The sequence below is a fragment of the Centruroides vittatus genome, unplaced genomic scaffold, assembly GCF_030686945.1.
Source record: "Centruroides vittatus isolate TY-2023 unplaced genomic scaffold, ASM3068694v2 contig_631, whole genome shotgun sequence".
In the NCBI taxonomy this organism is placed as follows: Eukaryota; Metazoa; Arthropoda; class Arachnida; order Scorpiones; family Buthidae; genus Centruroides; species Centruroides vittatus.
This window is the reverse complement of record NW_027122388.1, coordinates 368019-384590: the sequence shown is the minus strand read 5'-3', so window position 1 is coordinate 384590 and position 16572 is coordinate 368019. Positions and strand designations below refer to the sequence as shown.

General features: G+C 32.0%; 1 long non-coding RNA gene across 1 annotated transcript in view; it reads right to left on the bottom strand.

The window, feature by feature from the left end:
* The window catches only part of LOC136979725 (uncharacterized), a 26801-nt gene extending 10229 nt beyond the window's left edge, over positions 1-16572 (bottom strand). The window contains exon 1 of the long non-coding RNA XR_010881433.1: positions 16479-16572. This is a non-coding gene — a long non-coding RNA (uncharacterized lncRNA). The remainder of the gene's footprint in view (positions 1-16478) is intronic.

The window sequence follows — 16572 nt, the reverse complement described above, 5'->3', positions numbered from 1 at the left end:
TAGAAACACAATTAATTAAGTAAGATTATTTTAAAAAGTCGTACAAATCAACGCGTTAAACTGAGGTTAGAATTGAGGAAACTAAAGCTATTTTGCTCTCTATTTGAGACAAAATTAGGCCGAAATCGAGAAAAATCCATCAGATAAAACAGTCGAAAAGCAAAATACAAGCGACTCGCTTCTGCTTAATATGAGGTAATGACTTCTACGAGAACAGGTTCTACACCGACATGCTAATTAATATCGTCTAGTCTCTTCTCTACTCGGTCATAAAATAAAGCAGCGTGCAAAGAGGGCCCTGGGGCCGGTTAACCGGCCTTCTTAAAAATAATCTTCAGCGTGTAAGGGCGTGAAAATTTCTTATGCACGATCACTGTTGGAATGCCTACTAATTTAAATATTCTACTAATTTCTTGTAGACTTTCTTTCTTTGCTATTCTACTTCAGATGAAGTCATAACCATTTCATATATCTAATCTAAATAGGGCCTTTGCCAGGATAATGAGGTAGTTTTACACGCCTATATTTGTATTTTTTTAGAGCCGTTAAATGATTTTTTTCTTTCTTACATTTAATTACCAGCTTTTATAATTTAACTTAAACATAGTTTGTAAATATTAGGCTCTTGGCAATTATGCCTAAGTGGGAATGTTTGTAGGCAAGAAGTAGAAAATTAGCAATTTAATTAACTTAATAATTTCAATTATTTTTCTATATTTTGCACTTAGTGAAAATTAAAATTTAATTAGTGATTTTATTAACGTAGCCTGAGAAACTAGTACAGAATAGCTTGAAGTTGGTGTAATTAATAAGAAAGTTTTTTTAAGCCTCAATTTTACTACGTATTAAGTAAACTTAAGGCTGAAAGGCTATTCAAACCTGCTGGATTTAATAGAAAAAAGTGTAAAATTAAGGCTTCAAATGTTTTCTATTAATTTCAGCAGGTTTTACTTTTTAAAAATTGCAATTAAGGATTGTAGCATGACCTACTTAAGGCTCAATTTTAGAAAATTTTCTACCCAAAGAACTTATTTTATTATTTTTTTGGCTAGGTTAAAGGTTATGAAAGAATGTTTTGTGCGGGTCTAATGATAGCTCGGAGTGTTTTCTACCCCCCAATAATTGTTTTTTTTTTCTATAAATTACGACACTAGAAACTACAAACTCTCAAATCTGGGTCTAACGAACAATGTATCTTTTATGTACAAAAAAATAAAATCTAGGCTTTGCACCTATTGACAGACCAATTATAAATTTTCTTGGAGTAAAAAAAAATGAACAAATTAATTAACCTGAAGGCTTAGAAACACTTTATACACCCGCAGGCTTGTGTGTTTTTGTGATAGGAAACACTTTCATTAGTTAACGTCACCTGAGATTTTTTTTCTGTTGTTAGTTGAAGCATCGCAGAGATGCACCTTTGCATAACGTTCAATTGCACAATTGACATTGAGGTTTAAGGCTGTGAGGGTATGAGAAAATCTTAAGTTGGACTGCTTATCAAAGCGTGAAGGACTTATGCTCATGGTTGAATAATATTTATAATACTCCTATCTCGATATTGGTCAGTTATAATGGAGCAATTAGGGTAGGACGATACTCTATAATGATGTAATATTATAAATTCAGCGCGGCTTTAAGGGATAAACAAGAAAACCTGTAGTCATAAATCTCAGTCCAGACAAACAAACGTTACTTTGTTTTCTTTCATACTTTACTTTTTTACTTGAATAATATTTTATAAGCACGCAGAATATTTCTATAGAGACTCATATTTTGTAAATTCTCATTAAAAATATTCATTAATATCTTTCTTAATAGGAATCGACGAAGGAACTCATGAGCCTTGTGTGAAGCCAACTTATATGTTAATTTTCTCACATTATGAGGCATAATAACTTAAATGTTTAAATAAAGTTTTAAAATTAAATCAATAATAATGTTAAATAAATCATATAAACTGATCAATGCCTCATAAATTATTAATTTTAGGCAGTTTTAAGCCTGTGTTTACGTAGCGCACAGATCTATTTTAAACCGTTTAAAATTGCTGAATATTTAAATTTAAACTCGAATTTAGGGTTTAATTTTAATACCTACATGGACCTATTAACTAAAAATTCAAATTAGGTGCACGTGAATTTCGAATGAGTCACAGAATTTGCATTTATTACAACTAACTTTAAGGCATTGGCGAATTTCTCAACCATTGATGAGATTTGTAACATTTCTCTATTTGTAGAAGGCCTCACCGAAAAGAATTTTCTGGTTTTTATGACATCAATGCTGACAGTTGGTAGTCTAGGGGATTCTGTGGGACCGGAACTTGACTCGACCATTCTATGTGCGGAGGGGAGAGAGTTACTACTGAATGAAGTTAACAAGAGACTGCGCTATAACAATGTTCAATAATCGAGATAAACGTAATTTTCCACGAAATTATGTGGTTTTATACACAGAATTTACCATCATAACAATGACTAAATATCCCGATTAATATCTTAAAGATAAACTTCATAGCCTACAGGCTACGGACGATTTTATTAATTGTTTTAATTAAGGCTAGAGCTAGGCGGCTTAATTTTAACGCAATTATCAGCCTTTCTAGTGTCGTAATGATGCATAAAATAAACAGAAGTTAGCAATTTTTAAATATATTTTAGAGATTTATTAACTCATAAATTTATTACAAATATAAACAATAAAATATTGTTAAATAATTTATAATATTTTAAACAATAGAAATCACCTGTAGACGATTTTTTCGTTTATCTCCACAACGCGACTTTAACATTAATCACAATGCCAGATTGTTTCGTGTTATCCAACTTTAAACCTGTTTAAATATTATTCAACTACACACAATACGCCTGCAGGCACAATTAAATATTCTTCATTTCGCTCAACAGATGGCATAACGTGTCGTAATTAACCTGCGATCAGGGGGTGGCATGATACATAGGATTGCTAATATTGTACGGGCTGTAGAATTAAACCAGTTGTTCTAACGTCTGGTGTTATGCCTTTAATTTATCAGGCTTTCGTGTTCATGCTTTTCCAACCTCCCAATAAGTATTCTATTCTAGCTCTTCCACCCATTGATTAGTCTAAAACACTATCCTCCTAGTCCCTTTTAGAAGAAATTTGTGTTCCTTTCGAACACACTCCATTTTACCAGTCATGAGTGTACTCACTTAAGTACAGTTCATTTTTCCATTCTCTGAATGTACCACGTAGCCTCTAAGTGTACTGGGCACAAATTAGTACATTTCTCTACCCCCTGAGTGTACATAAAAGAAAATTAGTTCCTACAAGAATACTATGAGGAGTATTGAAGTTCTTATTCAAGTACACAAGTAAAAAGCTATGATTCATCTGGAGGGGCAGAATTTTACTCGAATGTGAAATTTTAATAAGTATGGAAACATAATTAAATTGTTGCCGTAGTAGTAGTATGGAGCCCTTAACACCATTAAGGGCTGGTAATGCTTAGAATGTTGCAGTATTTTAGTATTTCATAATCTGCTGGTAGTTAAAACATGGACATGGTCTTATTATTAAGGATTTAATTAACTTGAACAGACAAAAAATAATAGTAAAAACTTATTAAGAGGAGTGTAAGTTATTGTGTGGTTATAAATGCAAGTGTGACAAGTATGACTCAAAGTAATTTAGGGTAGAGATATAAAAATCAAGAATTGGATAAAGATATCTCCAGTTTCAGATGGAAAATCCGATTGTATCCACCTGTAGAAAAGTCCCCTTTCACTATTTATAGTCAATTCCCTTTCGAAGTGTAGCATTATTCTCCTACCCATCCAATTTTCCATCCCTTATCCAGCCTTTACGGTTTAGTCATTTGCCTTTAAAATCAGACAGGTTGGAAGAATCTACTTTGGTTTAAAATTAAAGACTTTCATTATTGTTGTTGCAGTTCGATTTCTTCAGTCAAACTCTCACCCCCCTTCTAGAAACATTGCGCATGTCCCTGTAAGCAAACAACCAATAGCCCATGGCTGTGATAGTGGGGCCTGTCGTATGCAAATGAAGCAATTCGGTTTTCCCCCTGGGGAAAGTGGGGTGGACGAGCGAGATTGGTTTCCTACCGGTGAGTGACTGCCCCCAGGAGGAGAAGGGAAGGAATGGAAGCATCTTCTACCGAAACAATCCACGTAATGGATTGAGCATTTGAATTGTGCCACTTGGTCATCTTACCTCTTACACTCTATACGCATGGAAGAGTATGGAGTACTTTCCTTGTTACAAAACAGTAAATCACATCCCTCGCACGATCGAATCTGTTTAAGCAATCTATCCGACTTTAATTAATAAGTAGTAAAAGTGCCCTCGAGCATGACTACTTTCTAGATACACTTCTTCAAACGAGAAAATTCTACTGGAGCCAACTAACGAAAAATTCCCTGATAGTTCTAATTTTCGGAAGATTCCCTATTAGTACTTAACAAAAATTTTCTAAAAGTGCTAATAATAAGAAAATTTTCTCTTACTATCTAACAAAATTTTTCTAGTAATGCCAACTAACAAGACAAAATTTCCCTACTGATTCTAATCACCAAAAATCCCTATTAGTACTGAACAAAAATTTCCTACTATTGCCGAGTAACGAAAACAAATTCCCTATTAGTATTAACTAACAAACAAAAATTTCCCTACTATTGCCAATTTTCAGAAATTTCCCTAGTAATGCTAATTTTCAGAAAATTTCCTAGTTGTGCTAATTTTCAGAAATTTCTCTAGTAGTGCTAATTTTCAGAAATTTCCCTAGTAGTGCTAATTTTCAGAAATTTCTCAATAGTGCTAATTTTCAGAAATTTCCCTAGTAGTGCTAATTTTTAGAAATTTCCCTAGTAGTCCTAATTTTCAGAAATTTCTCTAATAGTGCTAATTTTCAGAAATTTCCATAGTAGTGTCTAACAAAAATTCCCTAATAGTGCCAACTTATAACAAAAATTCCCTACTATTGCCTATCGGCATAGAAGTTTTATAAATGGAAACCATAAGCGATGTTTCGATTGATGTAGGGGAGAAGCTTTGAATGGTTCTTTCGCATTTACTGATTACTTCTTCAAAAAAAGGGCCAAAGACGTGCACTTGTATCGATTGTCTCCTCAAGTATAACATGTAGGATGATACTTTTTATCCTAATGCAATTCGACAATAATTCTTGCTAGCATTGTGTACATAGAATATCAAAACTCGTTCAAAAAAATATACCCAATCCAATTTGCCCATCAATTTTGGATAACCTCAGACGCTTAAACTTTGCTTTTTCTTTTCCTTCATTTCTTTTTATGAAAATCGATTACGTTAACTCACCTTCCTGTTTGTTTACACTTAATTTGGCCTCAAGCTGTGGAAATTTTCTACATTTTAAGGCCTGTTAGGGCCCTATTCGCCTTAGCAGATGTTAATCGTAACTGTTCACTTACCGTCAAAGTTAGGCGTTTTGTGACGTTTACGAACCAAACACCTTAAAAGGAAAGATTTTTAAATTATATTTTTAAGTTCTAATTATAGATTTGACTCAAGAAGGGTGGTAAAGGCCGGCACCTCTCTGCCCAATCGTCAGTGGCGACATCTAGCGACAGGATTTCTTTCTAACACGGCTTAAAATTTCCCTAAATATTCCCCGCGTTATCCCTACTGATAATTATTATAATTTAAAAATTCAATAAAACAAACCACACAGGAAGAAATTACACACTTTATTTTCCAAAAAAAAATTAGTAAAATATAATTTACGTAGGTGTTAATTAGGGAAAATTGTCTTGTGAAGTATTGTATAATTTAAATTAATTTTTTTGTATTTTTTTTTTTGGGAATTTTTTAAGAGGGGTAAACGGGGTGAGAGGGGTTTTTTCTAAAGCATATTTTTCGTGTTGGCTATGACAAATGAATTCCTATAAGTTATATATTGTAAAGACAGAATGGGAATGAAAGAGGGTGACATTTCCAGGTGTATTCCCACAGGTATAGTGTGCACACCTGTACTGAAAAAATTACTCTTTGTCCCTATATAATCCGATTAAAATGAAATATATGTTGCATATCCTTGTTATTATTTGTGAAAAATAAGTTTCCTGCCCTTTAAAAAACTTTTAGAAAGTGGCATTATTTTATAAGGATAATTATGCCTATCCTTATAAAATCATAATTATGTCGAAATTTGCATTAAAGAAAGAAGGCTCTATTGGGCCTTGAAACGGGCAGTTGAGCTTAAAAATGATACTTAAAGGCCTCTGAAGGCCTTTAAGATTATTTTGAAAAAAAGGCCAAGGAAACCTTTAAGTAATCGGAGTGTTTACAGGCCCTATAGGACCTTTAGGTAATTGTATATATTATTATAAAAAGCATATTGCTATTAAAAATGTATAATTTGTATGAGAAATTATAGCGAAAACAAAATTTTAATAAAAGGAAAATGGCCCTAGAAGGCTTTTAAACTTTATTTTTTAAGCCTGTTTGCCTTGTACTGCTAACTTGTTACTTATTCAGTAATTTAATAAAAACAGAAAAAAATATTTAATAAAGTTTTATTAAATAATAAAATAATAATAAAAATTTAAATTAATAAATTTTATAAATTATTATTTAAAAGAAATTTCCTTTTTTACGCTTTAAAACTTTTTAAAAATAGATCTAACCAATAACAGCATTAGAAAATTCGAACTAACCAATAAGAACGTCAATTTCGATAACGGAAAATGTTGTATTTATTGTTGATTGGTTTAAAGTTTGTAATTTACAAATTATTCTATTGGTTAGTATTATATCGTTGGTTTAAAAGTAACCAATCGCATTTACATTATTTTTAATAGGGAATATTATTTCGTTTCGTTTGTTATTTTGTTACTATAGTAGTATTTATGTTACCTTAAAGGCTGTCAGATTTCATAAACGTAAACTTGTTGGGAAATAAGGTAGAAAGGAACCTGTAAGAAGCAGATAAATGTTGCCAGACGGCAAAACTGATCAGTATTCTTCTCATAGTAGTGTCTCAGCATTCCCTAAAGCCTCATACAATCGCTTTGATGGCATTCTCAGTTGATGGCTTTTCTTCCAACTCGATTAAATTTATATAATCTATCATTCGTTAGATATTTTTACATTTTTTAACTTAGATAATAATAAATGTTACTATGGTAACGTGCCCTTATTTTTTAAGGGCTTTTATGGGTATTTCGTTGCTTAATTTGAGCTGTAGTAGCATAAAAAATTAAATTATATTTAGTTTTTTTGCATTTTTAAGGCCTTCTATCGACGTGATTTTGTGGATTAGGGCGTTAATTTAATTTTCAAGGCGGGTATAGGTGTTTTAATAATTAATTTGAAGTGCAGGGTTATTACAAAATGAGATTATGTTCGAATATTTCGCATTCTCAGGCCTTTTATCAGCCTAATTTGGGCTGTTTCGAATTTTTTAAAATACATTTATACGTTTTCGGTGGTTGTTTTAAGGCAGGAAAACAAAAATTAATATAATATTTAAGAAGATTTTTGCATTTTTAAGGACCTCTATAAGCATAATTTAGTGTCCTAATTTTTGGGGGGCTATTTTTTTTAGCAATTTACTCTGTTTTATAGCATTGTACACTGTTTTGCTGTGATCAGAAGGCTCGTTTTTATATTTTAGACTTTCTGTAGCCTTAATTATTCCATATTATGGAGTAAATATGGCTTAAATATTATTGTTTTGCATCTTATGAGTTGTAGACTGTATATTAGCCATTAGGTAAATGATTAATTTTTAAAAATTAGAAGACTCTTTATAAATCTTTAAAGCCTTCTGCGAATGAAATGTTAGTATTTGGAAGCTTGAAAAGGCAAGAAAGCCTTTAAAGTTTTCATTAAACAGCATAGGAGTAGACTAGTGATCGATATTATCTACTACAATATTACAAAATAATTAATCCTTACACGTATAACAAAGGACTTCGGAGGCATAACAGAGCCTAAATTATTTTAAAAATCTAACAAAAATTTCAGCCTTTAAGGGATAGGATCCTTCAAAGCACTTTATAGAAGGTGGAGTTTACGGGGAGGAGACAGCTGAGACAGTCCCCCTCACTGGAAGCCAAATATATTCTACACTTCCAAGTATTAAAACAATGAAAATTTTCTTATTATGTCTCATTAGTAGGCCTTAGTAAGTTTAACTTTAACCTCAAGGCCCTACCCAAAATGAATTCAGTAGCCGTTAACTTTCTATATCCCTACAGAATCTATACATATTATATCCGGATAGTCCGTGACGTCAGGGGGACAAAAGCCGTTGGTACGGGGGAAGGGGAGTGGATAGATTTACGACTTTTGGTCCTAGTCATGGCATCAGATCCGGAATTCGGTATGACGTCACTTTTCTCCGGTGAAAACAATGAAACTCCGGTTCTCCGGAGTCCGGTGGTTGAAGGGAAAGGTGATTTATGTTCTTTAGCTAAACATAGAGTTAGGCATAGTATGTTTTTTCCTTCAACTATATCGGCAACTCCTATTGTGCATAAACAGTGTGTGGCTAAAACTGGACACAAAGAGACTAGGGGTGCTTCTTTCTATAGGAATTTACGGTGGTCCATCGTAACATTCATAGAAAAATTGTACTGTTGACGCAAGGAACCATGCCCTTAGATAAGTTGATGAGTGCCTCACTTTATGAATAACCAATCACGTTTAAATATTCAACAACCAATCCTGAACCTCCTAAGTAAATCGATAATTGCTTGCTTCAATTGTTTCGAAAATTACAAGAGCATTCAACTGCACTTTTTTTCATAAATCTGATTAATGAACGAGAGGAACTTTACAATTGCATGAATAATTTCGTTCAGAACCTTCTGTAGAAGCCTCCTAGATCATGTTAAACGATCTTTCTACGTTAATTTCCATTAGAATAATGCTTACAATACCACTCATACAGGACTTTCTTGTATGTTAAAGAGGATAACCCCCCTCAGCTCGTGAAAGGTGTATTAAGCAAATATTTACTAAACTCACCCCCTTGTACAGTACAAGAGTGTTGTAGAGTGGAAAACTTATGCTAAAACCTATTTAGGTGACGTTTAAGGCTCCTTGTAAGGATTGGTTTTATCACTAGACTTCATTAGGAGCATCTAGATTAATTTAGATCAAAGTAAAAGTCTAAGGTGTAATTACTTGAGCCTTTGTCTAGTTGTTCTGTTTAATTAAATCTTCTTTTCTAGACAGTTAATGTTGGAATAGGAGCTGAATGATGATCTTACAACCAGGTGCTATCTTTACACGAAGCGATCGATGATGCAGCGCATTATACACCCTCGCAGAGGGGTGGAAACATTGCCTTTGTCTTCTAAAATCAACTTTTCTACTCTTTGTCTTAATTTAGTTAATCGTGTATGAAAAATAATTGATAGTATACCTTTATAAACTACGCTTCTATAGCCACTCTAAGCCATAAATGCCTCTTTCCTGTTGGTTGTTAAACTGTAGTAGAGGCGTGACTCCACTAAGTCTCCATTGGTTTAGGCTGGTGTAAACCATAACTAAGGTTAAACTATTCTGAATCTTTAATCTTCTATTAATTCACACTCTATATAAGAGGATATATACCAAAAATACCTCTGTATAATGGCAAACAGAACAAAAGAAAAGTAGTTTTTGCCTTTTATTTATGCAAATTAAGCTAGTATACAATATTATTACAATGATTATGTTAATTACTTGTGAATTTAATAACTAAGCTTAAATAAATCAGTGCATGTGAGACTAGTGAGTTGGAAAACTCCAGATATCACGCATAGTAACTCTACATTTATGCAAATTTATGAATTTTTTATTCTGCATGGCAGAAAGCCATGAAATGTGCAGCAAAATAAAATAATATTTTATTGCATTTTACACGTTTCTGCACCCTAAACTAATTAGTAGAGAAAAAACCACTTAAATATAATTGTAACAAGCATAAACAGTCACTTAAATGTATGAAAATTTTGGGAGTTTTGTTAGAAAAAATTGTGGACCTATCAGAAAATTTTACATTAAGCAAATTTAACAATTTGGTAATCCATTCTGAGCAAATTTAGAGGCAGAATCTCCAAATTTTCATAAATATAACCTATCATGTCGGTCGAGTCAGTAGTTAAAATTTATTGGATCTTCTGTTCTCTAAAACCTCCAAATTCGCATAAGCAGAAGCTATATTTGTGTTGGTAATCTATAAAAACTACTAGTGAATCCTCCAAAAATTTTTAAAAAATCCTAATATTTACGCAAATTTGGGGGATTTTTAACCTCCAGATTCATGGAGACACTGTAAGTGCACTTATAACATAAATACGAATTATAACTAAATTAAGTAATGCCTATCGTAAATACCTAACAGAATTATGCCTAAATGCCTTCATTGTTACTTAAATTTTAGTAAAGAAACTCGTCTATATATGTAGGCTAATGATCTCTAAATACCTGAGTAAGAAGAAGAAGAAAATATATGTAATTATGGCATTAATGCCTGAGGCATTACGGTTTTACTTTTTCTGACTCTCCCAATTTTTATTTATGACATCGTTCAACGCTTACATATTGTATATGGCAAGTTTGGATAATGAATGGTTTAGATAAAAGCCTATAATGAGTCAAAGGTAGGCAGGTATATAGGCTTTTGAGGTCACTACCAAAACTCTGATCGTAAAACCGTCACGTGTTGTCTGACACTCTCCCTTTGCTCTTACCGAAAGTTAGAAAGGAATAGAAAGTAACCTAAGGCCCTACTTAAGTTGATTATTTGTTTAAATTTAGGGCCTGTCCGCTATCGTAATTAACTCGTAGATTAAAAGTACACCTGTAATAAATCGCCTTGTAACTTATTAAATATTAAGCACCTTGATAAATTAAAGGTTCCGTTATGTAGGGAAAGGTGTAAGTTATGCCCTCTTAACCATGCAATAATAATTAGAAATTCTTCTTTAATTTTATTAATTAAATTTTTTAATAGTTACCCCCCCCTGTATAGGCTGAGTTAAATCTCTGAGAGAAACTCTACCCTGAAGTGGAGCCAGAATATTGTGATTTTATAATGGAGAATTTTAATCGTTTATATTTATGTCTAGGCACGAAAAAGGGATCATAATTATGCCCTAATGACAGACAAGTGAAAGAAGTTAGCACGAGACACGCGATGTTCTAAATATGCACCTTAGTAAACTGAGAAAAATCTACTTTTTTACTAACACGACTGCATTATAATTCGTGTAATGGCCCTCTAACTATGATAATTGTGTAATTGAAATACGAAATGAGGCCTTTTAGTTAAAAATAATTATAATTTGTTGAATTTATTAGCGCAGTCTGTCGCGTGTTCCATTCATTTTGGATCAACTGTGAGCGTTTAAATGAAGATATTTCCGAATTTTTTACGTTATTAACTGTATATGACTGTATAACAGTAAATTACTGAGAGAATTTATTGAAGCTCTATCCAAAAGCCGTAAAATTAATAATTTTTTGTTTTATACGTTAGAACCACATTTGAAAAACTTTTTTTAAAAAACATACGTTAGAACAGTAGAAAATGGAATAAACATTGTGTAAAGTTATAAGATTTTAACATTTTGCAAGAATAAATTATAATTAAACACCATTTATACCCAAATTTCTAACACATTTCGTAGCAACTGAAGCGCAACTTGAAATTAACGCTGACAAAATCGCTTATATAAAATTTAAACGACTAAATATATAATAAATAATTAAAAAACTAAATTCTAGAACAAATTCTAAGCCAAAATCAATAATAAAACAATAAAAAACAAGAAAAATAAGTAGTAAAAACTAAGAATTTCTAAATGTTAAGATGGCGTAACCTTAGGGGAATACATCTAATTTAAATCATAGTATATTTAAATGTAAACATCCCGTGAGTCCAATCGAATTTTAGATGCATTCGAGGATAAATTCCGTATCTATCCCCGAGCATGTATTACTGTAGATGGGCTATGACGTCAGGAAATACCCCATCTCCAAAGTACCAAACTTCCATCTACAGGATTGCGCTTAAGGGATTCGCTACGTTAATTTACTCTACAACATCACTTTGTGAGAATTGCATCTCTGATTAAACAAAATTTATTCCACAAATTCTACAACTAAACTTGATTGCTTTGTAAAGAATAAAATTTCAGATCATCTTTACGTTTGTTTACTTTATAAAGGACTCATACATTTAGCCCTCTAAGGGTTAGAAGACACGAATTTAGCCCTTCTAACTTTTGAGGATAATGTGTAAAAATATGTTAAATCTTGTAAACAATGTAGAAAATTCCTTTTTCCTGTTGTAAATAGGTTATAACTTGATCTTTTTTTGTAATTTGATGTCTTGGAAAGCCAGATTTTGGACCTGGATAATAAAATTGAAGTTGATATGATCTAAAAAATCACATTTGAAAACCTTACTTTTACTTGATTCTAAAAAATTGGGTCTGATTTGTGAATTTATTTTAGTTCTGCTTCTAAAAAATACTATATCTAGTGAACGTTTCTATCTGTTTATAAAATTTGCATATAATAATGTATTCCGTTCTAAAAACTCACATCTAATAAACTTCTCTTTATTCTGGTTCCAAAAATTTATATGTAGTTTGTATCTTTGTATATGTTCTTCTAAAAAAACTGCATCTAGTAAACTATCTTCGTTCTCTAATTCTAAAAATCTACATTTAGTAAACCCCCTATCTCTGCAGTTCAAAAAACCTCATCTAGTACACCACTCTTCCTTCAGTTCTAGTTAGTTTCCCTCTCTCTCCCTAGTTCCAAAAACCTATATCTAGTAAACCTCCTCTCTGTACAGTTCTAGAAAACTTCATTTAGTAAGTCCCCCCTCTCTCTCTAGTTCTAGAAAACTTCATCTAGTAAGTTCCCCTCCTCTCTCTAGTTCCAAAAACCTATATCTAGTAAATCCCCCCTCTCTGTACTAGTTCTAGAAAACTTCATCTAGTAAGTTCCCCTCCTCTCTCTAGTTCCAAAAACCTATATCTAGTAAACCCCCCTCTCTGTACAGTTCTAGAAAACTTCATCTAGTAAGTCCCCCCTCTCTCTCTAGTTCCAAAAACCTATATCTAGTAAACCCCCCTCTCTGTACAGTTCTAGAAAACTTCATCTAGTAAGTCCCCCCTCTCTCTAGTTCCAAAAACCTATATCTAGTAAACCTCCCTCTCTGTACAGTTCTAGAAAACTTCATCTAGTAAGTCCCCCCTCTCTCTAGTTCCAAAAACCTATATCTAGTAAACCCCCCTCTCTTTGTAGTTCTAAAAAAACTGCATCTAGCAGACCGTTCTCCCTCTCTCCAGTTCTAAAAAACTGCATCTAGTAAGCCTCCTCTCTCTTTCTGCAGTTCTAAAAACAGCGTATAGTAAACTTCTCCATACCCTAATTCTAAAAACATTCATCTAAAAACAAACATCAATTATAATTTGGAAGCTTTTTTCTATTGTAATTCTAAAAAATTACTCTGTTCTGGTTCTAAATAACTACATTTCATTTCTAAACTGTTTCTAAACTGCCTTTAAGAACCTAGCCTTAAATTAGAGGCTTCTAAGTGGAAATTTAGATCTAAATTTATCTTATCCATTTTTATATTCTACAATTTCCTTTTTGCTGGGATCCAAAAATTACAATTAAATTCAAAAAGTTTAGGATTTAACACAGAAATTTTTAAAATTAACTCATAAATCGCTATCATGGATTTAAAAAACTCCTATAAAATTACATTTAAGAGTGTTGTAATGTGCGAAAAAGCCCTAAATTCTCGCAGTTTTAATGTAAGGTTAAGGTCTAGAGATATGTTACAGCAACGAACAGACATACAGAAGTATTCTTAGAAGTATAATTTAAAACAAAAACCGTAAATTAAAGCGTACGCTGCTGTAGATACAAGCTTAAAAACTCATGTTTAAAGGAATCTTTCCGGCTTTTAAGTGTCAGAAATCGCCCTAAAGTGTCAAGAAACCCAATTATAAATAATTATATGGTTAAGACGTAATTTTTGATTTAAAAAAATAGGTTAAATCTATAATATTCTATTGTTTTAATGGGGATAGAAAGCAGTAGAATGCACTTAAGATGCATTAAAAATTACATCATTTCGTGTTGAAGGAATTAATCACGCAAAAATACAAAATCGTGTGGGATTCTGTGTTCAAAAACACACCCAACATCATGTAGAGATGTTATCACACATTTTTAATGTTATGAGCATTGTCATTAAAGTATGTTTGTTGATCTAACCCCCCAGAGATAAACATCTCTGTCATAGGCCACTGTATATGTGCCACGTACACGCACCTCGAACGTGTTTCGACTGCTTATAAGGCATATAAAATCTATATATATGCTTTTTTTTATAACTTAATCTCGTTTGATTTATGAGACTCTAATTAGTTAGGGCCTCATAAAGTGACCATAAAGCGCTCCCAAATGCGAAGTCTTTATCGAGGTCTCCAGCCGAAGGAGGCCTTAAATTTAATACACACTTAAATTACGCCAGTGTTATATGGTCAAAATGATCCTAAACTACGCTTGTAAGTCAATTTTTGCATCGAAACGGGGCCTGGATTTTTTGGAAAATTTATTTTGAAAGCCTTCGCCCAGAAGAGGCCTTAATTTTAATAGAAACACGTAAATTAGGCCTCTTTGCCAGTGTTTTAAGCTCAGGAATGGTTCTAGCCTACGCTTTAAGGCTAGTTTTGAGCATATTAAATCAAGCTCGAATTTTTGAAAATTTAATTTTATAGTGTTCAGGCAGAAGATGCTTTAAATTTAATGGATACGGCCTTAATTAAGACTTTTCTGCGTGAGTTTTAAGCTGAGTATGGTTCAAAACTAGGCGTTAAGGCCTGTTTGGGGCTTAGCAAACAAGGCCTGAATTTTTAGGGAATTTATTTCTAGAGGCCTTTACAATAAAGCACGTAATAAATGTAACCTCAGTACAACGATTTCTTGGTATTTTAGGGCTGTTATACGTATAAAACTTTATGGAAAATGCAAAAAATAATTTTTTAGAATGTACGAATTTGTATAAAATAATTTTTTAAATAGAAAATTCAAAAAAAGCAGAAATTATATAGAATAATTGATAATATTTTTTTAAAAATACGGTAAAGAATTCTCTAAAAACGCAAACAAAATCGCTTTAAAACGAATTTTACTGTTAAATAATTCTAGAATATAATTAAAATTGCCGGAAAAATAATTAAATTCAGTTTTTTTAAAGTGTATTTAATTGATTTCTTTTGAAATTCCTCATTAAATTTTAAAGACAAGTCCATACTTTTTAACACTACACTTCACAGGCCAGTTGCTAATTTCTTTTCGAAATTTTTCTAAAAATTTAGTTAAAAATACATAAAAGTTATTATAAATTGAAATTTTAATTGTTTATTTACCTATTTACAATCAAAATTTCTATTAAGAATTGACTAAATGAAGCGAATTTTGAATTTTTTACACCCTATCTTAACGCATCTCATAAGACCACAAGGCCTATTTCGCGTTATAGAATATTCACTTTTATTCTTAAATTTGTACAAATATACGAATATTTTGCGCGAAAATTGTTAATTTTAATTAAATATTCTTAATATATTCACTAAATTTTGCCTAAATTATCAATTTTTTGAAAATATTTTTGCTTTCTGCTGAAGGCCTTTGTGTAAAGCTCGTAGGTACGACTTTTAAATGGATTTTCGTATCATTAAAAATAAATTTAATTAATATATTTAGAAGATTTCTAGATAAAATCTAGAATGTTCTAAGCTTAAAATTTAGTTTACAAGCTCTAAAAATATTCATTTTTGCATCATCTAAGCTGTAAGGAGCATTGAAGTTGGATATAAGGAAATTAGATAGAAGGCCTTGAAAAATATCACTTTTCGAAAGAAATTACTAATTATTTTAATTAAAACACTTTCTAGAATTAATAAGACCATAAGTTTCTATCTATTCTGCTTTAAAAACTGCAAAAAAGTACGTTTTTTAAGTGTTTAACTTGTAAAGAGCAGTAAGATTGGAGGAGTAAAAACAGATAAGAGGCCTTAAAAAAATGGCGTTTTTCAGAAAAAAATCTTTAATTTTTTAAATTAAAATTCTCTCTACAATTAATAAAAATGCTATTTATGTCTAGGTTTTGTTCTATATAAAAGAATTTTCTATATTTTTCGAGTAAATCGCTGATGAAGTCGAGTTAGCATGCAAACTTTAACTCGAAATATATGCAAAGTAAAAGGATGTAATATTGTAACACGAGTACTGAAAGGAGAAGAAGCAAGCGAGATAATGTAAACTACAAAAAATTTGATCTTTGACACGAAACAAAGCGACATAATGACAAGAGTAAAGGGTGCCATCCGCCATCTTGGAAAAGACACCTTCAGCAACAGCGCGACTCGACTACAACTAATAAATATTTAGTAACGAATATAATTTAATCCTACCTATCTCGCGTTTCTTGATTTCTTCATCCCCTCCCTTGACATGTGGGCGTCGTCATGACGGATACCTAAACAAGATGGCTGCCAAAAGCAATTT